This window comes from Battus philenor, unplaced genomic scaffold, assembly GCF_028537555.1.
Source record: "Battus philenor isolate CCGP_79_NKW_IND1 unplaced genomic scaffold, ilBatPhil1.0.hap1 SCAF_10, whole genome shotgun sequence".
NCBI lineage: Eukaryota > Metazoa > Arthropoda > Insecta > Lepidoptera > Papilionidae > Battus > Battus philenor.
The window spans coordinates 9,876,399-9,901,803 of NW_027181662.1; the positions used below are offsets into that span (position 1 = coordinate 9,876,399).

General features: G+C 31.3%; 1 protein-coding gene and 1 long non-coding RNA gene across 7 annotated transcripts in view; one reads left to right on the forward strand and one right to left on the reverse strand.

Moving 5' to 3' along the window:
• LOC137925467 (homeobox protein abdominal-A homolog) overlaps nt 1-25,405 on the forward strand; it is a 190,065-nt gene that overhangs the window by 62,142 nt on the left and 102,518 nt on the right. For 4 of the 6 annotated variants that reach the window (XR_011107669.1, XR_011107671.1, XR_011107673.1 and 1 more), the window contains one exon: nt 2,342-2,510. The exons of the other annotated variants lie outside the window; for them this stretch is intronic. The gene's annotated coding sequence lies outside the window, so the exon portion shown is untranslated. Of the gene's footprint in view, nt 1-2,341; nt 2,511-25,405 lie in introns of those variants that run through there. 6 annotated transcript variants of the gene reach the window in all.
• LOC137925517 (uncharacterized) lies at nt 1,144-23,398 on the reverse strand. Its single transcript, XR_011107674.1, has 3 exons — nt 23,223-23,398; nt 2,812-2,984; nt 1,144-1,371 (listed from the first exon to the last, which is right to left on the reverse strand). It is a non-coding gene; the product is annotated as an uncharacterized lncRNA (long non-coding RNA).

Genomic DNA, 25,405 nt, shown 5'->3' on the forward strand with positions numbered 1-25,405 from the left:
CAACCAAGGGGAGCCCACAACAAACTAAAAAGAGAGAAATAAAAGAGAAAGAAAAATGTTATTGTTGACTTACAATTATTACAAGTAAATTATGCATCTATTTACTAAAATTATTACAATTGTAACAAGCAAGGTATTATAAAAAGTAAAAGTATCAATAATGAGAACTTTTACTCAGCTACGTACTTCAAATATAGCTTAACCCGTACTGCAGCTGATTTTCAGTAAGGGATTTGGGGAGGGAAAAAAATATGTATATAAAATTAAAAAAAAATGTAACCAAAAGTAATAATAAAAAACTCAAAACATTTTTATTGGTCTAATCCATAATATATAGATTTTGAAAAATACCGGTAGGAAATGGCCTGATATGGCCATCTTCCGGCGACTTTAATTTTCACAATGTCTTTAATTCAATAGTAAAGCTTTATTATCATTTAAAAATTCTTAAAACTATAATTGAAAATTTTAGCAAGTTTTTGTTTAAATAATTTAAATTTATTACATTACTCTGAGACACTTACATGTGTGTTGTAATACCGTACGAAGTTGCCCACAAAAGAGTTACTAATTTTATGAATTTAGACTTGTAATGTTGTTTTGTTAATGCATATAATTACGAATTTTACTTACTTAAGAGTTTACTCCAAGATTTCTTAAGATCTTTTTAAGAGCTCAAGGTGCTTTCACTGAGCATGCGCGTTGGTAAACGTGCTGCCGATGGCGATAACTATTGACATACACCACTTCACTCGACCGCCGCCGTAGCATCAAATTCCGCTGAGTTTATACAGGGTGATCGGTTTTAAGTATAAAGCTATATGGTAGTAAATGTAAACCTCGTTTTGTCAACTAGTGTATGTTACATCCTATCTACAAATCAAAGGTTTCAGAAATAGCAAATAACGTTATCATGATATAGAAGGAAAAAGCGTTTTCCAAATTCTGATGGCTAAAAATTAAAATTTATTATTGTTTACTATCTATCTATGCACACCGTACTAACAAAAGTTATTATTCGAGCGATTTCCAATAAAAACAAAAATAAAATAAAGTAATCACTTTAACGGGGTGATTGGAATACATATTAAAATTATTTACAATATTTTAAGTACAATATCGGCAACGATATTAATATACATTTTTGGCAATAACCTCACTTGTTCAAATATATTTGTGAACTTCTTTACAAAATGTCTTAACGTTGTAATAATTTAAATAATTATTTTTGTACAAGTTTTAATTTGATGTTTGCATAAATAAATTTCACAAGTTTTCTTTACGTGTATTCCTTTTTTATTATTTGAGGATATCCGTCGACATTTTTACTACGAAAATGTTGTTGCCGATGTGTGCCCCCAATCCAGGCTCCTGAAATAAAAGAGAGAAAATATGACAAAGTGAGGACACGAGGGGCAATTGAAGGGTATATTTGGCACAGTTGCCAACAGGACCCATTTATCAAGTGTAGCCGCATTCGAGTCTCAAGAGCAAACGAATTATATTTTTTTTAATAATATTTCTGCCGCGTTATCTTGTACATAACAGTCTGTATGTGTGTATGTGATATCTGTGCCAAATAAATTAGGTTTAAAAAATTAAAAAAAAAGATTAACTATTGGTTTATTTTTTATACTAACTTACTGTTGGTTTTTCGGAGTTTTTGGTACAATTTAGTTAAATCGACACATACCAATACATAAAGTGTGTATTCTCATTGTGCTTAAAATTATGAGACAGATGATAATTGTTATAAAATTATAGTTCATATACAAGCTCTAACCGAAAAATACTTAGTTATTTTGTAATAATGTTCTTTGGCTGTTATCAAAAAAGTGGATCAAAATTTTAAGACAAAACTTTTTCAGATTTCGATTACTGTGAAATATTGGCACTACAGCCAAAGCAAAGATTCTCGAAAAGATTTTCATAGAAATCCTGCAGTTTAGTAACTAATTAAGAGGTTAAACCTAAGCGCTAAAACAGTTTTTTTCCTTTGTAATTCGTGGAATAGCAAAGGTGACTTTGATTTAAGTAAAAAGTAGACTGTCTTGCTAGCCGTGAATAAATTCGGAACAACCCTTTTAAACAGGATGGTTGATATACAAACAGACTAATTTATTTTTGGCGAAAGGTATAGGTATTACAGAGAGATTACCTCTTCGATTTCAAAGTAAAGAGACCCGCAATCAAGTAAAAAGTAAGTTATGGGTACATAATATAACAATTTGTTTCTGCATTGTGACAATTTGTGTTTAATTCGCTAATAAATGTTGTTTAGAAGCCTCTGAATGATATATTCAAACATATATATTGCATATATATTCCTTGTATATTGTAGGTGGCGGTCGGGAGCTCTGAAGTGCAGTTTGGGAATACCGCACCGACTGATACGCCGTAAAGTACAGGGATGTACAGCTGCACACGGGGTTACGACTCTCGAACATGTCTTCTGATATGTCTCAATTTTATTACAATTAATTTATTTTATCAAATAAATACAATGAAACAATGGCAATGAATTTAATAAATTAAAATTATTGTATTAATAATATTTTAATAGAGTTCTTAGATATATTAATTTAAATTCAATTAATTGTAGTTGTAAATAAAAAAAAACTCGTATATGCTATAATTTTTTTAATTTCGCCTAAAAAACGTAATTAGTGCATGATAGCAAAATTTAATATGGAAAATATTATGATTTTGTAACAAATGGTTGCTATATCAATCGATGAATTACCGTGGCGAGTTTTTATTTACAATATACTCACTTACCTAAAAGAGTAAATAGAACAATATTTTACTTACAAAGGCCGCGCAAATTTTAAATACGGTTGTATGAGAATTGGGTGTGTTTCATTATGTAGAAGCATTCTCATCAAATCAGCAGATTGGTCCCGAAACCGGAGTCCTGGTGTGGTGTGCGGCCTCAATAAAATATGTAGGCAGGCGACGTGGGACGCAGCCCTCGCCCGCCTTTCCTATAACAAGAAAGAATTTTTCTATGCATTTATTTCCTTCAACAGAATACGTTAGACACGCTCCTATAGTTTTTTATAACGACACATGACTTACATGAATTATTACCTATTTGTTAAGGAATTTTTTAACACGTCTATAACCTTTAATAAATTAAATTACACCAGATAAATACATTCTAATTAATTTTAATTTAACAAGAATGCTGTTTAATTAAACAAATATTTTTATTAATTTTTACCCTTGAATTAGGTTCCGTTTGTTTAATTTATAGCATTTATTAAAGTCCCCAAACCAACAAAATTTTGATATTATTACCATAAACTTTTTGATAACATTCCACATTTATGTAAAAATATGTTAAACACACACACATATACATATATATATATATATATATATATATATATACACACATATATATATTAAAGGATTATTATAGGACTATAGGATTACTACATATTAAAATTGATTATTGTTTACCATCTGTTGCTGCAGACTGTTAAAGTTATTGGCCAATCGCATTTCAATAGAAAAATAATTAATTAATAATATATATTTTAGAGAGATCATTTAATGTAGGATGGTGAAAAAGCATTTTAGAGCTTGAGTAATACATTTACTCCTTTAAAACTTTTAGACCTCTAACCAATATATATTTCTATATCATATAAATTGTATAAAACTTTTGGACAACTTGTATGAAATTAATAATAAAAATATGGAATACATAATATACAGTGATTGTTTTTAATTAAAATTTGTAATTTAAATAAAGCTACGTCTCTGTAAGCACATCGGCAGACAATATCAAGTTATTGAAGCAATTGTTAAGCAGTAACATAACGGTTACTATATCAACTAAGTAATTCCGAACGTATTCGAACGTATTTCAAATGGTCAAATGTATCGTTTTCGATTACAGTGTAATAACCCAACAGGTTTCAATTGATTTAAGGCTGTGTACATAGCGGCACATAGACCTTTAGTTATGGGCGGTGACTGAAGAGATACACGCTTCACAAATTGTGGGTTTTGTTTATATGATACGTATTTATGTTGAAATATGAGTCAACAAATATTTATAACAGAATACTCAATGAACAACCAATTTATTCTGTAAGAAATTTTATCTGTATTATTATTTATAGCTTGCGTAAAGACATTCATAGGTTGTCCATAACAAGACGAATTGCATAGGGTGATTGCTTATTTGTGTAAATAGCTGAATTAATAGTTTAATTGGTACCATAAAAGTTTAAAGTTTTTACACCTGTATCCAAACAATCTGTATGTGCACGTTCTGAAATATGGCATATATATATATTTTTTTTTTTTTTTGGGAATGCGATACACTGATAAACTCCAAATAACCAATACCTAATAATAGCAATACCTAATCTGCGACGACAGATAGTAAACAGCCTTTTGTTAATATATTGTTACTACATTATTAAATATTCCTGAAACATTTTGAAATTAAGGTTTACCATACATTAATTGTCAGCAAATAAGTTATACATTCACCCCTTAAAAGTTTTTACATATATAATCAATTCCCCTGTATATCGAGTTGCTATAATCTAGTGTCATGGAATCATGCTAACTCGAGAAGAGCCAAATTCTTTCTAAAATCAAATACATCATGTATAATGACAGTAAAATTACCATAACGCATATATATTCACGTAACTTTGTTGATAAAGCCGTAAAATACCCCATTTCCATTAAATTTGACGTTTAAAATTCATTATAAAATTAATTTTATAGCAGGATGTATATTTCAAACCTAATAAAGGTTAGATTAAATATCTGGCCTCTATTTTTTAAATTAGAATTTATTTGTGTAAATTTTAAGAAGTATTTTAGTTTTGATTTGTTTTTTAATAAGAAGCAGTCATTAAATTTCAACTAAATAATTAGTTTGTTTTCATTAAGTAATTACGTTAAAAGCAAGATTAAAATATGATTATATACATTGCGTATAAAAAATACCTCTGGTATTGTAGCATGTAGTATTTGACACTAAAACGATGCTGTCTCATTAACGGAGAGCCGGGGCTCGTTGTTATAACTTACTGTCGGGCTGCGGTCATAAAATGTAACATTTGATTGGCGAGCAAACACGGACCGCGGCGGGAATATCTTACCCACTGCGTTAGATTTGAAGGCCGCGTATCGCTTTCGCGAAAAAGATGTTTATCTGCCGAAATGCAAACTCAACGCTAATGAGCAATCCTCTTAAAAACACTGACTGTTATGTGACAGTAGCCCCCGATTGCTTAATTCGCTGCTGTAGGTTCGGCGCAGTGTCCCGACGCCCGCCAACAGATGCCGCCAGATCACCTGCCCCCCGTCTACCACTGAATTCGCATTATCTTAAAATTATAAAGAAATTGCCACTTTATAAACCCAAAATCAGGCAAAATGCCTCGTTTAGATGTAAGCTTGCATAAATCAACGTTCATTGCATTAATACTGATACCCGTATAACGTTAAAATAATAATTTCTTATAATGTAAATATCTCATTAAATTCTGAACTTTAAAGACACTTAAGCCAACGTAACATGTTTCAAACATCTTATTTAAATAATTAATAGCATATAACGTATTTTTTAATCGATTTGATATAAATAAATGGCGGTGATCGTGCTTGGCCGAAAATATCTGTGTTGAGAGCATTGCTGCGTTGAGCTTTGTTTGCGTTCCTGTTTCTCCTCCCCCGACTAACGAGGTGTCAAGACGTAATCTTATGTTATTTTAATCCATTCCTACAACCCTAACGTCGGAATGGGTTCTCTCAGAACTGGTCTGGTAATATGCGGGAGTAGTTAGAAACTAATTTTACGAGACATCTATGAGCGGGTATGCGCTGTGCCGCCTAATGTAATCCAGATTACTGTTGTAGCCTCTCATCTACATACGTCAGCTCAGCGCCGGTGCTCTAAACCATTGTTCATTGATAAACAACGAGCCGTCGACGTGTGTTTCGCACTAGTTTCCTCTGAATTATTTCTTTCTGAAAAAAATAGGTTACACACAGCTAAGTGCGTACGGTTAACACATTGTTCGAGAAAAATAGATGTACAATTCGCTGTTTCCAGGAAATGAAATGGCACAGCTGTTATTGTTCCTGGTTATACTATTTTTTACACCTACAAGTCCTACTAAACCTCAAAACTTAGAATTTTGATCAAAATTTCCTAATTTTTATGACAATAAATAAGTTACAAAAACGTTACATACTTTTTTTAATTATTATATGCATTTTCTTTTTTGCTATGTTATTATGTCACTATATTAGTAAATTTCCTTTTCAATCTTGTCATAATTTGACAAATCGTTTTTCTTCAATTTTGACAAGAAATTCTACGTAATTTTTTGAATATTATGGCAAAAGAAAACAGTTTTTAAACTAATCATCAAAAATATTTTGATTCTGTTTGAATGTCTCGTACATAGTTAAAATATAAAGAATCATGCAGAGGATTTCTTAGCACAAAATATTGTCTAGAACTTCCCAGAACCACACGCTATCAGCGAGTCATGCCTTTTGTATGAAGTGATTACGAATTGTTAATATTTTAAAATGTACAATTTAAGAAGCAATAGATTAAGCAATAATCCTCATTAAATTTACAAATGTTCAATTAATGCGTCATGATTCCATAAGTAATCATCGCATTGAGCTTAATTGAACTGCCTTTTACGTGTACATAATTTCCAATTCACAAAAGTTAATTATTAATCCTGCAAGTAAAATAAAATTGTTTGGTAAGTAATTAAAGAAGTTGCGAACGGGTCATCGCATCAGGAGATTAAAAAAGTTATAAGTTGAAATCATGTTGTGAAAGCTCTGAACGTAACGGGTACTTCGCAAGAGTGGTATGACGAAATTCTCTTTACATTGGATAACAGTCAACCTTCGACTGAGCTTAACGGCTAAGAAATACCAACAGCATTGGGTTTTCAATTACCAACCACGGAGTTCAAATTAAAAGATTTATCCGAAAGTATAAAAACAAATTTCCCATTTGTCAAGCGGCTAAGTCAAGATGGCGTTCTTTCTCTTGAAATTATTAACACATAATAATGTAATTTTATGGTTTCTTTTAATGGAACGTTGGGGTTATCGGAGAGGTCCGAGTCTGAGATACGGCCCCAATAACGCTTGATGTTAATGGACTCCAGCGATGGAGTTATTTGTATATAAGCATTGGATAAATATGTATATTCCTTCCCTATAAATCCTTTTTGGTTTACGTACACCTACCATGCTATGAATGAAATAAAATACGTACGATATGAACGGCAGATAACGCAACGCTGCTTATCGATTCGTATTTGTTTATTTTTCTCCGGCAATGTATCCGATAGGCTGTATCTCAGCCGGGACGTCGTCTTGGAGGTTCCTATTTAATAAAAATGAAATTTAAAGATTTCCGTCGTCTCGCTTGAAGTTGAAATTAAAACGCAAGTCATATAGCTGTTATTAACAATTACTTTAGATATATTATCGTCTCCGGCGACGTATGATTAACGTGGTATTACCTTTTTAAAATTAACAGCATATTCATTGTGTTTGTCAAATTAATCGATTAACTTTATGCAATTTTTTTAATATCTTAGGATTAAACAATGATATATGTTTTATGTTTTTAAAGAAGTTCTTTAGTGCTTATATGGACAACTAATTAATTTTAAAATACCATAAATTTCGCAAACGTAGTTATGAAATTACTTGCAAGTAATATGTTCCTATATGTAATATCATCAATTTCATATAAACGTAGTTAATAGATTTTAAATTTAATATTAACTATATGACAACTTGAACGGATGAAATTAAATTTAGGAGCCTAATTAAAAAAAAACTAATCGATATACTCAGAAATAAATTAAAATAATAAATAAAAAATGTTTGCCGTCCCTCGATATGTAATTAATAATCCACTACGCAAGCCGGCCTGCGTGTTCTTATGCGCCTATTAACGCTCTATCTAATACGCTGAAATATCCACGTGTTTTGTTGTTCTTTTAACATCCTATAATTCAATGCTAGAATAGCCCACCGCACAAATGGATCTTGAAAAGCAACCAGTTATTTTGACAACTCCTCTAATAAATTTGGGCTTAACTCCATCTACACACAAGCGAGTTTCTACTATAACTAAACCGAACATGGGCGCTTTTTGTTTAAAAACTTTCGTGAAAATACGAGTTTCTTTTCTTTGGCCACGCAAGACCTTAATTTTAATTTGGAATGAGCTTTTTATAGAGGACTCTGTAAAGAGGAACGATTTTTCATAAATGATGAGGCGGCACCGATTGTGTATATTGGATAAATATTTTTAAGAAAACTCCGGGGTCGGAAAAATGTGGGGTGTAATAAATAAAAAGGCAAAGCCGCGTCGACACGTGTAACCAATCGCTCGATTATACGAGTCCGTAATGAATTACACCCCCGGAGGAATTAACCAGGTTGCGCATGAGATATTACCGCACGCATACCTTCCCAACGGCTCGCCGCCCCGTTAAATTTATTTATTCTCGATTTCAAAATACGTTTCCTTATGCAAAAAATATAATATGAGAACATATGTACATGCGGTGAGCTTATTTCGGGTCGGTACCTAAATAATTAAATTAGGAAGCTCCCGTGCTGGAGCACAGGTGTTGCTAATGATTTAATTTCGACTGAATCGCGCACCTTTGGTACAAAATTGGACTTTGATCGCTTAAATAAATCTGGGTATTGCCTAATCTGCTTCCTTATAACAGAGTATGCTACGTGACGTTATGGAATTGCGTTTATGAGAAGATTCTTACTCTTGTTTTTCATCATCATCATTATAATGCCTGTATCAAGCGTTCTCCGACGACCTTGAATAGGTCGTCTGCTTACGTTGTGGTTGGATGTCCCACACTGCGCTTGCCGATCTTTGGTCTCCATTCCAAAGCCCTCTATCACTTCACTATGCCAATCTACAGTTTTATGACGGTTACTGTTCATCTGTTTATTTCCTCATTTCTTTCCGATCTCAAGAAATCCCTATCATAGCCTTTTCCGTTAGCTTGTTAACCAACTTAGCTTGCCGAAGAAACCGGAAGTGAGGATCATGTTTTGTCCTCGTCTGTGCCGTATGTCATGACTTGTAACACGTATTGTTTGTAGGCATTCATCTCAAAGCACAGATGTTGAACGAGAAGACGTTTCTTAATTTTCCAAACTAATGTTTTTAATCGAATATTTATGAGTAATATTGTTTTTTATATTAAAAACCTAAAATAAATGTTTTTATAATTTTGAAGTAATTTTATAAATGTGACTTAATTAGTATAGGTATTAAAGTGTAAAGAATGATTTAGGATTGAAATCCGGTTTGGGCGGTACATAAGCGAGGCTGGCGGTGGAGGGACGCGCTGGGGCCTCCTATAGGCGCAGTCACATATAGTAAATTAACTTTCAATTTGCATTTTAATAGCTTCGGTGTCTTAACATACATATTTCGCTAGAATTTACAGGATAAGAATTGTCAACCCGTGGCAATTGGAAAAACATAAAAATGCTATAAAATTTGATCGTAAAAGTATTGTAATTCCCTTTCATGCATTAATAGCTCCGCTTTATATTGGAAACAAAACTGATTTTATATAAAAACGAACACTTAGCAAAATAATTATCGTGAGGATTTTTAGTTTTCATGTGCTCTGAGAATATTTAAAAGTGTATTGAAAATAGTTTATAAAATGTTATGGCTTCGCAGCTGGCATCTACTTAAGTTACTGCAATAATAGTCGTTTAATTTTACTTAGTTTAATAAAAAAATAAGAATTTTCAAGTAAAGCACTGTATCAAAGTAAAAGATAAAAGTTTTTGAGATTTTATATACGGAAACCGCTCGGCCGGGGCAAACTTTTCTCATAATACTCCCTCCTCGCCGCCGAAAAGCCATTGCGGCGGAAAATACAAATTTTACCTTTAACAAGTCTAAATAAGCGCTACAATTTCCTTACAATTACATTTTTTTTTGCTTTGTAGATATACGTTATAAATATTTGTACATGTAGAGTTATTTGTAAATTTAATTTATTCATTAAAATTTTAGTTAGAGACTGTAGAGAATAATCATATTTATACCTAGAGAATAATAATTAATTAAAATTCCTTATAAAATAATTATAAATATCTCTAGATAATAATTTTTTCTAGAGACATTATAGATTTAGTATACATACATTAGATTCATTAAAGTTACAAGTTATTTCTTGTTTTTGTGGAGATTTTGTAAGGTTAGAAAATAACCATAATACATACAAACAACGCAAGCAACCTTTTGGCCGAAAGATCACGCGGTATCGATTTACAGATACTAAATTTTACCATAATCATGTTAAAAATTATTAAGTTTCAAATTTAAACCATGAATAAGTTATTACTGAATTTTTAAATCCAGTTTCGTGTTAATAAATTTTTAAGTAATATTCTTAACTCTTAATTGTACCTTCCCAATTCCTTAACTGGGTCTGTTGGAACAGCGCGGTGCGTGGAATTACACGGGGCCCCACAACTTTGCTATTTCCATTACTTTGATTAAAGAACGTCCGACATGTTGGTATTTAACTTTTAACTAGAAGTACACACGTACACGCAATTCCTACACTATGTGTGCTTCTGTATTACATCTTGAGCAAACATTCTCAAGATAGATATCAAAGGAATATATTCTTTATGATGTAGCCTTACGAGTTATTTTCTTGTGGATAAATGTTGTATTTGCGACGAAAGGGACGTGAAGATGGATATCGATTAGTTGTGAGGTAGAGCCGATACAACCGTTTCTATTTACGCTGTTTATTTATTTATAGCATCCATCTAACTTCCTACCTGCACTTTTTCTTGTCAGTCCACGTTTCATTCATTATCGGCACGAGTGTAGGTATTGGTAATAGAACCTTTCAGTTCTCGTCTTATCACATGCGTTGAGAAAGCACAGCTGTTTGAACTTTTAATAATTACCAGTATTTCGTTCTGTATGCTTCTGTATTGGAAGAGCCCTCGCAATTTACACATTTCGTCTACAATGTTTTATAATATTGTTTTTTTTTTCATAACACTTACACAATAACGCTACGCCAAAGTGAAATTATCAAAATCACTTTCGTTGATGTAGCCACATTAAAGTTTTTGATAAATAGGCTAATAGATATACTTCAATAGATTAAAGTTATTTATTGTATCGTCTAGTGTCCATTAGACAGTGAACGACCTATTAAAGATTTGTTTAAAACACTCGCTTCATTTATTATTCTCAGGGTTGTTGAATATTCATGATTTTTAATTAAAGGAGACCTTTTTATCTGTATCACCTTATTGGAAAAGTTACCTCTAGAAGCTTTAAAGTCAAATAGATTATTAAACAATCGCTAACTATCAATGGCTCCTTGAAATGATATGATTAGGTATTTATATATAACTTTATCATTAATAATTAAAGCTCCGAGCTTTAAATCAAATAAGGATTTCGTTTTAAGTAAACCTAATAAACTTAAACTATGTAAAAGTTTCTTTCTTTTCCAGTAAAATATCGCGCAATAATATTTTAACATTATTATTTATTTTATTCTTATGGGATAAATTATATTCTACGCAAAATTCTAGGGAAGACGAGAGATAACGTGGGAAATTAAATAAAAATCTAGGGCACATCTGGGGTAGAACTTATGCCCACTGGGGTCTTAAATTGTTAAAGAGAGACCACAGACCGGCAAGATTAGCGTAAAATGTCCACACGTAAAGTGGACAGATTGCGACATTATATCGGAAAACGTCGAAGAGACGTATGTAGAGCAATAGACATCTAACATCTGAAATGATGATTAGGGGTGGGCTGAACTTCCCAAAAATCCTCGCTTTGATTTACAAACACGTGACTGTTCCGTATTGGTCTCCATCCTCAACACCAGCGAAATCATAATTTATTTTAGTTGCCTTCTACTTTATTTTTTAAATCTAACCTAAAAGAAGAAAAGGAGAAACAATATGCCCAACGTTTCGAGGTAAAAGTATCGATTTGTAACACACATCGTTGATTCAGATGTGCTATAATTTATTTTTAAAATTATATTACGCATTCAAAAATATATTCTGTAATTTAGTTTTGATTTTCAACGACAATTCACACTGTGGTGTGTAACTGCGTGTTTAGCAGGTGGTTGCTACCGCTTAGCGCGCTGACGATTTTACTGACCGTAAACAGGAACATTTAAAGCTCATCTTTCTTTTTAACGACCGCACAGAATTATTTATAGTGGAAAAAAAGTGTCAAGTCGTCCACAGGGATGGATTTAATGGCTAGAAATATTTACGGTTACAGCGAAATCTTTTAACAGCTCCAACAAATCAATGGGTATCCCCTGCGATATATTACCGCTAGTTTTATTTGTTATTACCTTTATCGCTTTTTAAATAATCGTGTGTCACATTATTAAACTTGCTGTTTATTACACTGAAGGTCAGGTCGGGTTGAAAGTATTTTAAATCAGTGCAAATCAGGCAGATTGGTTTAATAAGATGTAATTCGCAGACGCGGGTCAACGTATCCCAATTCGAGAGATATAAGGTGACTTTTCTGAAGGTTGTCTGCCGTCTCTTGATCTATACATGTTATAGATTAGTACAAATGTTATAATAAATTTATTTCACAGCGATATCAATGTGTCTAAATATCGATACAGCTGCTGTTATATGTATTAATTTACTTTCATATGATTACCATGTGAATTTCTAGTAGAAATGATGATTATAAAACGGGGATACAAAATGGGAAGTTTAGTGGAAATATGACCAAAAAGGGTATGTACATAACGATATTAAATTTATAACGAAATTAAAAGCATCAACGTACATTATTTGCATTTACGTACGCTTAGGGCGAAGCCAAAGTAGAATTACGCAACGCCCCGTATATTATCGGAGTCGGTCGTAAAATACTTGAGTTACCGATTCCATCGACATTTACTGTTGAACAATCGCTGCGTGTGAGTCAGTCGGCGCCCGGAGCCGGGGCTACGCCTTCTACGATCGTGCCCTTACCATGTGTTCTAATAAATACCGAATGCCCACGCATACGCCTAGTGGGAACCTATTCAATGTCATTAATAGTCTCGAGCGATCGTTCTGGAAAGTACAAGGAAGGATCATAATAGAATTTTGATTAGAGCTGTTCAATTCCGTGCTGTGCGTTACGTCGAAACGCAACAATGTCGGGCCCTCTGCAGACGGGGAATCGCGAAAATGGCTCCCTTCGCCCGTTATTAGGTATTTCAATACATTCACTTCATCCGTTCCTTGTATTGCATGGATTTAACTACGTGGAATATTAAAAAGTAATACTTCGACGTCGTTGAGCACGAAATGATGTTTTAACGATTACTATTTATTATGTTTCGTGTAAATAAAAAGGATAGGTTTACACCTAGTTTATGCAAACACGTCTTTATATTATCGAATGTGAAATATTATATTACAATTGTGTAAATTTCTGGAAGAGAGGTCGCGATAAAGAGATTTTTTTTAGTATAATAATCCTAAAAATCTAACTAGTTGAAATCAAAGACGAATATTCACAACCTCAGAGTCTACTTTCGTTTTATGTCCATATCTACTTTGTTAAAAATGTAACGAAATTTCTCAGTGTATATTTATTGAAAATAAAAATTTGTTGCGCTTTTGTATATTCAACAGAAAATGTATGTTAAAAATAAGTAGTACATATAACGCTTGTAAATAGTTCTTTCTGTTATTTCTTATTAGGGTAAGAATTGTTAAAATAAACTTAAACTGATTTTTTTTCAGTAATCTATCATAAGAATTTAAGATTATAAGAAAGTATAAAAAAACTCATAAAATATTTGTGTTCCGTCACAAATCATTGAGACTTGCAAACGTGCCAAGTGATCCACATCTACGAACCGCTTTTAAAACAATTAAAAACCTATAAAGCCATATTCCCACCATAATTGTCGTGTAAGATTCACTTCTTATGGGCAACTGCTATAGGATGATAAACACGCCTCTCGTGTCGAACGTAAAAATAAACCTTTGTTACCATTTTATGACAACAATTACGACCAATAAAACGTGTAGCGATTATTCCACGTCGAGATTCTTGCGGTCGCGCTGTCATCAGGCCGTGCTGCGGCGGGACTTTACTCACGTATTATTCCAAAAAAACCTAAAATAACTACTTTTTGTGTTGTAAATTCAACTTTGTTGTAAACATCTCAATGTTGATATTTCTTTACTGTTTACGTCATTGATGAAATGTTTACAGGCGTACAGGACAAAGATTGAACGGGATCGACGGGTTTTGAATTTGTCCGCGAGTATTTTATAATTCGTCGACTGTTTAATTTCAGCCTACGCACGATAAAGACATAAAAACACATTAAAATGTAAAATTAAACATAGATTTTCTTCACATCTGACCTTTTTCCCTGTTAAATTTTACTTCAATTTATAAAGAACATTTTCGCTTTCTCTCGTGCCAAAGCGACAAAGGATAAAACCTAAGGACTTCTACATTTATGTCATTGGAATATTGGATTTCTATGTTTGGGTATGAATTTACTGCGGATTCGGCGCTTAAGGAAAAATTGCCGTGAAGATTTTGATCGAGGCCGTGACTAAGGAATAGCTTACATTTACGATAAGTAGAAACGCGTTTTACTTTTTATGTATTTTACTAGAATTGAAAGTGTTACTCTAGTTTCCATGTCGGAACCTTTTTTGTTTAAGCGGTTACGAGAAATGTTTTTCTCATATTTATGGCGTTAAACTTTAGTTAAAACTGTTAAAAAAAACTAAAAACGGTGACTAGCAGTGTGAACAAAAATGAAAGATATCTAGAAACTTCTTTTTCTTGCCGCCGTTCGTCGTTTTAAATCGTTGAAGCAAATTTTTAAACTAGAAAATGTCGTGCTATCTCAGATTATCGAATTACTGTAAGCGTGTTTTAGTTAATATTGTTTACAACGCTAGAATATAGGTCCGTTCTCAAACAGATATTGCATTCTCTATATAAAATGTATACTTATGTTAGAGATAATATATGGTATATGTATACATAGTATATATACATATGTGTGTGTATGTATATATATATATATATATATAGGTAAGGTTATATACAAATACTTTCCATTATAATTTATAAATTAAGACGTTTTATTGTACATTAAATTATAATCATAATTATTTCTATAAATATTTGAGTACAACAAAAGACCGCGTATACTAAACTCAATTTTAAATACTGAACAATATTATGTGTATGTATGATGTCCCTAAGGGACATGCCCTTGTACCAGTTATCTTTCCATCATTTTAATTACTATCAAAGGAACGTCTCCACTGTCTTGTATAATTATAGTAATAATTGGGTTACGTGGGGCCATGAAATCGAGCCCCGGTTCTAAGAATCGTTCCAAATATTTGCCCTTTATACATTATGTACTCTTGTTTACAGCTGCGTTCTTCGTTTTTAATTATTTTCCTCTAGACAATCAATTAAACAAGTATTTCATAGCCACTCTGGTATTCATATTGCATTGTATAAACTATTTAATACAACTGGTATTTTATACAAACCTTAAGAACTTTCAATTGGCGGTACATTTTATATACATAATAAACATGCTTGTACATGATTTGTATATAAGTTTAAATATATATAATATAACTGTAATAAGAGATTTATAAGTAGTCCAAAGTAAAAAAGGAATATACATAACTAAATATAAATAAGAAGTGCATTTACATTAACACTATTTATATTAAAATATAATATATACACGATTGACAAATAAATTGCTTAAAATTGAAGATTTTTAGAAATTTATTTCTTTGTGTAAATTAAATTTGAAAGTGTGTTAATCTATTATAATTTTAATTTCAAACCTAACCGAAAGCGTCATTCAGTAACACTAGTGTGAGAAAGTGACTTCGATAAATCCAACTAAAATCTTGCCAAAAAGAAAATTTACTGTAGCAGTGTAAATTATAGTTAACAATGAACCTATTTAGAATCATAAAGATAATACCATTGCGATTGTCACAAGCAACACTATAAAACTCACATTTACATAAATAACACAAGTACGTTCAAACATAACATTGTCTAGTTATTGGCTGAAAGTGATTCAATCTCGAAGCCCCCACACGTGGATGCCGCATCGGGCGTCCCGTGAAAATGCAACTAATTTCGACGTGTGGGACGAGACGACGTTTGCGATGATAGCTCTTATCCGCGTTGCCGATCGCAACCTTTTGTACAACAAACAACGCACGTCTCAGCGGAAAATTACGTAAAAACAAAATTCAGATGATGTTATTCGTGTATAATACGCATTTAATACAACCATACGAAGTATCTTAATGTTGAATTGCTATTAAAATATTTTAAAGGCATAAAGAGATATAAAAACTTTACTTAAGTCGATATCATTCCACCTTTTGCACGTACATGGCCGTTAATTATAATTATTATTGATAAATAAACAAATAAATGTAAGTTTTCAATTTTAAAAATGTATATGACTAATGAAATCTTAAATAACGTTTTAAAGCTCACGTATATCTTTCGTTTGTATGCATATATGGATTTAGAAGTTAACAACAATCAATCAATAAAAACAAACAACAATGTAATATATTTTTTGACGACATTTCTCCTTATTTTTTTCCTTTATTTCTTTTAAGTCTGTATTACAAAATTTGTTCTTAATAGTATTTATTATTCATATTTATAAAACCGTTATTTCCCGACCAACGGATGCATTGTCTGACTCAGTATACAGCCCACGTAAGCGAATTGCACTTTTCATTTCCTAAAGCACTTGTCGTTTCTCAATAATTTAAAAACCATTCTTTCTCCTAAATTTACATATAATCATTAAAATTTGTTATAAAAATTATGGCAATACAACAATGTTTACAAAAAAATATTTTATGTGTTTGTGAATTCTAAATCATTGGTTTCATGGATTTTGTAGTGTGCTTTGTTTTAATGATAGCACATGTTTAGTATTCAAATGTTAATTAAAAGTAAAGCATTAAACAGATAACACAATCAAGTTTAGTACCTAGTTATTAGTAATTTGTATTCTAAGGTTCGTTATTTAGGTGTTTTAAAGATTATGTATAAAAAAACGTACCCAAAAATTGATTTTCCTAAAAGCCTCCACAAATAAATACCGATGCTAAGAAGTTAAATTGTACGATGTATGTAAAATTAAGTATTTACTCCGTTGATACAGACATTACGGAATTATCTCATTACCCTGCAGGAACGGCAATTAAGGCGAAGTTCACTTTTAATACGCATTCGAGATAGCAGAGGTAATTAACTGAATTTTATTCGCACCGCTCGAGTCTGTCGATATAATTTTTGCGGCGTACAGTCGCTGCCATGATATGTAAAGAGTTTAAAATGAAATATTTATTATTTAAAATGGTGGATGACGGACTGGCGTTACAAAATCACAGGCTAACATTGTTACCGTATGTTTACATATTCGGTACACGCGTCCTTGTATTCCGTAAGAAGCAAATTTCAGACCGTACATTTATCTATGTATTAGACGCATTATGTCCAGAGGTTAGAATGGGGGCAATATAAACAGATGATATGACAATCTCAACGAACAATAGACCGATTTTTCCTTGACCTTTGAACAAACTGTATTTTGATCGAATAAATACGCACTGAACAAACAAACGAAAATGAAAATGAGTTCAAAAACTAGGTGGTTTTAAATATTATTTAAATTTTTATCTTAATAATGCTTTGTGTTTGTATTAGGAAGGTTTAAGTGAAGGCATATATAAAGGTTTATTTCATTTTAGGTTACACAGTTATAATATTTTTATATGAATTGCAAAAAATTACCTATCATTTAATTTTGTTGTGCAGAAATTTAATTTGTCTGTATCTTCAACAAAATATTTAAAGTATTGTTCTCGTCATGTTCTAGTCTAACTACAATTTTATAAAAGGTTTTAATGGTAATTAAAAACAAGAAGATATTTATTCATATTGACGTTTCATGATTAATTTATAAATATGTAGATCTATAAAGACACTTAAACTCTTCACAACATGTTACGGAATGGTATTAAATTAGTCTAGTTTAATACCTTCGCGTCAATTTATTACTAAAAGAGATAGCGCGCATAAAATATTAAAATTAAATCAATTATTTACTGCACTATCAGCTTGTTTACGGGCGAGAAATGATAAAACATTACATAAATACGACAGAATGATAGACGTATCTAAGTATAGGTAGGTACCGCTTTATGGAAGGAAATGCTCGAAACGTTTCATAAGCCGAGGGTCGGGCCGCGTCCCTTACAAGTGCAGAGGCATAACTTTATTTTGAGATTAACATAATTACGGACCATTCCTCTGTGGATTTAGGGTTGACTGCGTTGTATACGCATTCGTTGTTTACTAGCGAAAAGTCAAATTGCTAATTACCTAATGACTTTTGAAACAGGCTCTAATTTACTGTTAGTAATTTACCTAAGTGTTGCTGTTTGTTAGAACTAAAGCTACCAAATCATAACGTTTTTTATAGTCTTTTTTATTTTGTTGCTGAAATTATATTATCACTATCATCATATCAGCCGATGTATGCTCTGTCCAAACCATTGACATTCCACCTAAATCACCATGATGATCAGCCTTGAGCTGCCCGCATCCAGCGAATTCCTGGTACTTTAATTAATCTTCGATTCACCTAGTATGGGGCCTACGAATGCCGCATCTCCAACACACACAAGCGATGTGTCACGTCGACTGTGACTCCAGACGTGCAATTAATCGATCTATGTCTTTGAAATTACTAAGAACTAACTTATTGGTGCAAATAAACTAACAATAAGCAAATAAACGCATTAAAAAATTTCAATAGTTATTATTAAATATGTAGGACAATATGGTTAATAAGCATGATTTTATACAAAGTTTAGTAAAAATATAAATAAACATAATAGGCTCGCGAAAATTTTGTCAATAACTGAAACAATTTTTAAAGCGTAGAATAAAATAACGAATTTTTATTTAATGTTATCTTATTATACAAAAGAATGTAAAAATATTAAAAAATTGTATAATTTGATATATCTGTATAATAATTAAAAATAAACATTTATTAGTTTTAACTAGCGCGTTTAAATTATTAAAAATCTCTTTTGTTATAATAGGTTTAAACAACTTAAACATAATATTATATTTATAATATATAATATATCGTTGAAGGATAGTAATTATAGTAATTTCTACACAATGTTCAAAAACTATAACGTTAGATTATTTCTAAAGTAAGATAAACATTATGCCATTATTGTATCGCTATAAGTGATTTTTGAAACAGGCTCAAGGCCTGTATCACGGAGATCTATGATTGGAAACTAATTGAAATAATTATCATGAATATAGAAATAATGTGGTTTAGGACGCTTGGTTAGTTTAAGAAATAATGAAATTTATCGTCATTAAAGTTTTACAATAATGAACTAAACCATAATTCTGAACGTTTATTTTTTCTTCGGGCGCTCAAAGGCTTTTCATGGACTCTACAAAGGGGATAACAATTTACTGGATACTTTTTAGTTTTACCCAATCCTCGTTAACCGTGAAGATTCGGATAAAACTTTATTCATTAAAGTCTACGATGGTGGACTATTTTGATATTATGGTCTACGTAACCAAGAGATTTTATACACTTACTATATTTTTTATAACTAACACAAACTGAAAATCGTACGAATCTTTAATATTTTTAAATGTTAAAATTATAAAGAAATTAATGAAATATCTGATATTTTCTTAATTTTTAGACTAATTAATTTGTACCGTACACACAACTGGATGTTTGGAATATTATATAAATTATTGTTTTATTATAAAAATAAAACAATAATTTATAATTATAATTTATAATATATTATTTGTTTCTATTATATAATATTATTATTGCTTTCTTATTCACGCAAGTATAAAGTAACAATTTGTACTAAATAAACCTAAAACAATATATAATTTATATAAAGTGTGTTCCATTTTTCACATACAGTAATACAATTTACATAATCTTTTAAAATTATAGAAGAGAAAAGGAATGCGAACCCTCTTTCGGAGAAAAGAATGGCGGGCATCAGGTGTCTCCAACTGATCCGTTACAATGATATTATCTCCAACATATTTCCCAAGTCGGGGTCGTACACGGAACAGTCGCTCCCCACTCTGAATAAATTACGCCTACATAGATTTTGTTCTGTATCTACAAATACAGGGCTCAACACTGTAAAGGCGTTGTGATGGTACAAATAACTTATGTACAGTATGCACAGCTATGTACGCAAGTAACATTTAAAAGTCAAGGTATATGTTACTGTGAAAGTAAAGGCATGATAGCCGTCTATTGTATTTGAGTTGCTCTATTACCATAATACTTCGATTTAAAATGTGATGTAAAGATTTATTTTAAATTATAAAAGTTGTATATTCTCAACTATTTTTTTAAACAAGAGCTTTTATTGTATCTTACTGTTAACAGTTTATTGGTACCATTCGCATGTTACTGTAACAGCGCATCGACTGTAGGCTGTTGCTCAATTTATTACAGAGAGAAAATAACTGCATTGACAAATGTCGTTTGTCGTCGTTTCAAATTCTATATGACCTTTCGTCCGGGCCTTTGACCGAATATCGAACCAAAAGCCCCCGTCTAGACAGTTTAGTCCCGACGTACACTTGACAGTGGATGAACGAAAGGTTTCTATTGAAATTCATAATAAACAACACTCTGATTAAACAACTGTTTTTATCATTAATATTATATGTGGTGTAGTAAACACCCAAAAGTTTCTTCTCTACAAGGGAGAGCGAAAAATGGTAATATAGTTATATACAGTAATTTGTTCTATTGACTTGTGTAAAATGATCACTGAAATAGGTTTATTTTTTAATTAATTTCCCAAATTTTATAAATTATTTCCGAATTTTCAATACGCTTTTTCTTACTATCATTACTTTATTTACTATTTCTAAAACCGTTTATATTTGGATAAGATTTATTACACATTAATTGAGAGCAAATACAGTACCTTTATAAATCAGAACATATGTAACCATTCAGTCTATATTACGGTTATATAACTATATACCAGTCTAATTTTTTTTTTCATTAATTTTACTTCTAAAGATATTATTACTTCTTAGTCGCATAATATCAAAAAACATAATTGGTGTTTGTTTTCAAAGGATAACTAATAAATTAAAATCTCACTTGGCGGCGGTTTCAAATGGAGAGAGAAAAAGACTAAACTATAGTCTAATTTAACCAAATCATGTTTTTATTTCTTATAATACAATCGTCATTTTAATCAGGCGTGGGTCTGGCGTGGGCCCGACGTGAGGCGACCCTCGAGTGCACCGCCCGTGCATTTTCCCTCCACTCGGGCTTTTATTTTACGACTCACTATCTACGCGAGATACGCCTAAATGTGTTATGTAATATGTTTAAATTGCTCCGAACAAATATTACGTCGCATCGACAGAAGGGTTGACAACGTGTTAAATTTCGAATGTCTTACGTGTCGTCCGCGTCACTCTCGAGTTTTATTATTTTTCACTGTTACTGTTAAAAGATAAAACACAAACAGTTGTTTTTAAAAACGTAACTGATTCACTCGACTTGTATGTCGTTGTCATCACAGACTGTAAAAGGATATGTATTATTAGTTATAACCGCTTTCTAAACATTTTTACAAAATTTCTATAGAGAGACATGTTCACGGCATTTACTTTTCCGTGTAAAATCTTATTTATTCTAATAAGCTTTCTAAAATAAGACTTGAACTCTTTTATAGATTACTTACTTACGTTACATTATTACTTATTAATCTTAACAATAGTAAATAATTGATTAAATATCTAAAATAAGTGTTGCTTGCAATTCATTTAATCTTAATATCAAAATATCATCCTTAGTTTTGGGTTATAATGATTTTTTAAATTATAATCAAATGAAATCTTTAACATGATAAGATAAATATATTTACATTTATTAATCAGATAACGGAATATTCGGATTTTAATTGAAATCAAAAAAGAATCCAAAAAAAATGGAAGCGCTTTATTAAAACTCCGCCATGTTGCCTGAAATATCTGAAGGACAGGTAAGTTGTGGAATATCGCTTAATCGAGCCAAGAGGTCGGAGGCACGCCATTAATCGGAGGCTTTACGAGAGGGCTCTCTTCGGACGTCAAACGCTCAAAGGCAGTGGCCAGTGCCCACACGGCGTATACCGCAGATAAAGCTATCTTATACGCCCAATAAAATTAATATTTTATCATCATTCCGTTCTCTGTTTACGTTACTTTGTACGTGAGTAATGGTATATTTTTTCGTGCTCCTACGTGTATGAAGCAAGTAATTTTATATATTAGAAACGTCCATTGGAAGATTCAGTTTATGCGATCCGCTACTTTGTAAACACTCTGTGAATGATAGTAAGTATAGTCAGAGTAATTTTATTTTTACATTTATAAATTTCCTTTAGTTACTTAACTTTCATAAGCAATATATTTATAAATTTAAGCTTTCATTCTTAAAAATGTACTTCTGGAATCAAAGGAGTTCCCTAGCACTGGAAATACATATTTAAAGATGGCTGTCGTTCTAGAGCTCCTTCGTTCCCCTCCCCGCGCGTCTCTGCCCATGCCTCGACGCAGCCTAAAATATTATGCACCCAAAAACCATTGTCTGTTGCCATGACAACGGGCCGCTCAATACCGTGTTCTCGCAGACGCATTAAAAGCGCTACAGTTATCTCGCTCGCTCCTTAACTAGACAGATGCTGGATCCGGATTTGGGTTATCGCTCGTTTTGCTCGGACAACGATGGCTGATTGCCAGCGATGTAGGGACAGCAGGAACATTTCGTATCGCTAGAGCCGGGATACGTCTTGTTGGAAACGTATTATTTGTATAAGAATTTGTTGTTATTTAATTAGAGAATAGTTCGGCTTCTATCTTACAACTACATGTTAATAAAATATTATATTATACTGTATAATATTAAAATTACCTTCTTAGCCTTATGTTCACATGTTTTTTTTTAAATATATGACATAAATATAGAGTTAAAGTACATAAAAAAACTTACACTGGTTTTAAAAACACAAACAACTTTCATGATAAAAATAACGATGATTTAAAAATTAACAACACCAACACTGCCAAACAACATAATCTTCATATTAAAAAAATAATTATTTTCACAGCGGTACAAGTATTTGCTTAAAAACAAAATATTATAATATAATTCATAGACAAGTCAGCCTCAGATGCTACTGAACAAATGAACGAGGAAGTAGATCACCAATTGCAAATAGAAATTAGAAAGTCATTTTTCAGCTCCCTCATTGGTCCTTTAGATAAATATTGTCCTTTTGAACTCACCTAACTTTCTCTTTTTTGTTACAATTCCAATTCTTCCTGGACACCTCGAACCCGGAAAGGTTTTTAAAACTTTCTCCTTAAAAAACAATGATGTATTGTACTTACGTAACTATACTTTTTATCACTAGTGTTTTGAAAATGCATTTCATACAGAAAATTATGGTTTATTTTGGAGGTCTGATGATTAGAAAGAAGTCGTTAAATTATGTTTAAATTTTAGGTATAGGTTCTATTTTTTTAAAACAATATATTATAAGCAAGGCCCGTGAACATATATTATTTCTTATTTAATTTTTTTAATAAATATAAAATTTACCTAAATGTGATTTTGCTAAAAATTCGTTTGAAAAATAAATAATAATGTAATATTCTTCCAGAATTGTGACAAAAAAATAAAAGCGAGGCAAATAGAATTATAAAATCTGAATCTGGTGCAGCACAGTCATGCATCACGCATTTATTTCTAAAAGTTCTGTCACATATTTACAGATGGCGCTATTCTTAACTTTTAATATACATTTATTTATGTTAAGAAACGGCCTATTTTTATGATTTTATATATCATACCAAATATTACTTAAATAATTATTCATACAAAAATAGTCTTCACTATTCGGTAGGTCTGTTTAGTAACCAAAAAATACGAAAATACGTCTTAAAAACGTAATAATTATTAGTACTCGAAATCATCAATTTTATGTAATTAAAACTAAGCAGAACGTTCATTTTAAATTCTAGTTTAATTCATTTAGTATACCTACTTTATTTATCTGAAGTGTTCAGTTTCAGACCTTGCGATCACCTTTAGTCCTTGTAAAAATTCTTTACAGGTTGTAGACGTATCTACCGTGACGACTGAAAAACCTGTTTTACATGACTGACAAGGACTGGAAATCGTAAAAAGTTATCGGCTCGGGTCAGGAAGCGGTGGCGCCAGGAGGAACCAGACGCACTTTATGTGCTGTTTCGAATCATTATTCCATCAGTTAACAAATTATTAACGGTTATTATATGTTATTAATTGGTTTTTACTTAATAATACTCCGACTTTTTAGTAGCAACAATAGACATCGGTTTTAAATATATGATCGTTATTTTTATTACTGTCCGCCTAACTTTGATTCCTTAAGTCCCAGTCTACCATCATCAACCCTTAATATACGTTTTAAAATGTAAAATAATTTTTGTTTTACTTTTAAGTAAATACGATTGGTAAGGTTTTACAAAAAAACTAGATGCAAGATAAATATTTTTGGTAATATCTTTAATCATGTTATATAGTTGTATAAAAATACTGATAATAATTGTATTATTCCCTAGCAAAAGAAATTTTTACGAAAAAATATTTGTAAAATGTAAGTAACATGTATATACATGTACAATGTTACTTGCGTTATAACAACAACTTTATTTTTAATTTGAGAACATTTTTATCTAAGTTATTTCTATGAAAATAGATTAAGTGCGAAAGACTTGTGCCAGTTTTATTTAAAATTTATAAAAGTATTGTAGAAAATATATGATATATTTTTATTAATTTTACCCTTAATATATTCAACATTAAATAGACCACAGAAGTCCGAATTAGTCTAGTCAGAGTTTAAAAAAAATACGAAAATGTAATCTTTAAAAAATTTCGTTTATATCTAAGAATTTTTTACTTTACTTTTATTAAGAAATAAAATTATCGAATATTATTTATTAAGTATTTATATCAGTTATGTAAAGTAAAACAAACATATAATACATGTAAAGATAAAAAATGTAGAAATAAAATCAAACATTGGAGCAATCGCTTCATTTTTGATCATTATTCAGACTGTTCAATTCCTGGCTTTTTAATAAATTGATTTTAGGATTGTGTTAGGTTAAACTTTAATTGCTTTT